Genomic DNA, 1938 nt, shown 5'->3' with positions numbered 1-1938 from the left:
TCTCTTGATTTGCAGTCAAATGCTCTGCTACTAAGCTATGGACCTTTGAGATGAATCTCTCCATCTCCCATGATTCAGAGGTGGAAGCTTTTGTCTTCCCTTTTTCTTCTTCTCTTTTTTTTTGAGGTTTTTCTGGCCTTAGGTGCCATCAATGGTTATGGAAAAGCAAAAAGCTATGCTTTTACCACACCAAACTTAGAATGTTGCTTGCCCTCGAGCAAAAGAAGAAAGAATGGAAGAAGATATGGAGGAGAGGGAGAGATGTGTATGTTTCGGCCATATGAGTGGGATTGGGTGATGGGGAAGAGAGATTGAGGTGATTGGTGAAGAAGAGTGAAGGTGAGTTGAGGTTGGTGGAGATCCTGTGGAGTCCACAGATCCTGAGGTGATCCTGTGGAGTCCACAGATCCTGAGGTGATCCTGTGGGGTCCACAGATCCTGGGGTATCAAGGATTTACATCCCTGCACCCATTAGGCATGTATAATGCCTTAGCATACAATTCTGGCGTTTAAACGCCGAAGTGATGCTCATTTTGGGCGTTCAACGCCCAATTGCAACATGTTTCTGGCATTGAACGCCAGTTCCATGCTTCTTCCTGGCGTTCAGCGCCAACTTTCCTCAGGGCATATTCCTAGCATTTGAATGCCAGCCAGATGCTCCTTACTGGCATTTAAACGCCAGTAAGTCCTTCCTCCAGGGTGTGATTTTTCTTCAGCTATTTTTTATTCTGTTTTTAATTTTTTGTATTTTTTTCGTGACTCCACATGATCATGAACCTAATAAAACTTAAAATAACAGTAAAATAAAAAAATAAAATTAGATAAATAAAAATTGGGTTGCCTCCCAACAAGCGCTTCTTTAATGTCAATAACTTGACAGTGGGCTCTCATGGAGCCACACAGGTGATCAGGTCAATGTTGTAGACTCCCAACACCAAACTTAGCGTTTGGATGTGGGGATTCAACACCAAACTTAAAGTTTGGCCGAGCCCTCTCAACACCAAACTTAGAGTTTGATTGTGGGGGCTTTGGTTGACTCTGTACTGAGAGAAGCTTTTCATGCTTCCTCTCTGATGAGCGGATAATTTATACGCTTTTTGGCATTGTTTTTAGTATGTTTTTAGTATGTTTTAATTAGTTTTTATTATATTTTATTAGTTTTTAGTTAAAATTCACTTTTCTGGACTTTACTATGAGTTTGTGTGTTTTTCTGTGATTTCAGGTATTTTCTGGCTGAAATTGAGGGACGTGAGCAAAAATCTGATTCAGAGGCTGAAAAGGACTGCAGATGCTATTGGATTCTGACCTCCCTGCACTCGAAGTGGATTTTCTGGAGCTACAGAAGCCCAATTGGCAAGCTCTTAACGGCGTTGGAAAGTAGACATCCTGGGCTTTCCAGCAATATATAATAGTCCATACTTTGCCCAAGATTTGATGGCCCAAACCGGCGTTCCAAATCAGCTCAAGAATGCTCGGCATCAAACGCCGGAACTGGCACAAGAATGGAAGTTAAACGCCCAAACTGGCACAAAAGCTGGCGTTTAACTCCAAGAGAAGTCTCTACACGAAAATTCTTCAATGCTCAGCCCAAGCACACACCAAGTGGGCCCGGAAGTGGATTTTTATGTCATTTACTCATCTTTGTAAACCCTAGGCTACTAGTTCTTTATAAATAGGACATTTTGCTATTGTATTTTGAATCTGGGTAGCTATCCTTGTTCTTATGCTATCTTAGATCATTGAGAGGCTGGCCTCACGGCCATGCCTAGACCTTGTTCTTATGTATTTTCAACGGTGGAGTTTCTACACACCATAGATTAAGGTGTGGAGCTCTGCTGTACCTCGAGTATTAATGCAATTACTATTGTTCTTCTATTCAATTCAGCTTGTTCTTGTTCTAAGATATCACTTGTTCTTCAACTTGATGAATGTGATGAT

This window comes from Arachis duranensis, chromosome 9 (genome assembly GCF_000817695.3).
Source record: "Arachis duranensis cultivar V14167 chromosome 9, aradu.V14167.gnm2.J7QH, whole genome shotgun sequence".
NCBI lineage: Eukaryota > Viridiplantae > Streptophyta > Magnoliopsida > Fabales > Fabaceae > Arachis > Arachis duranensis.
Note: the sequence above shows the minus strand (reverse complement) of the source record.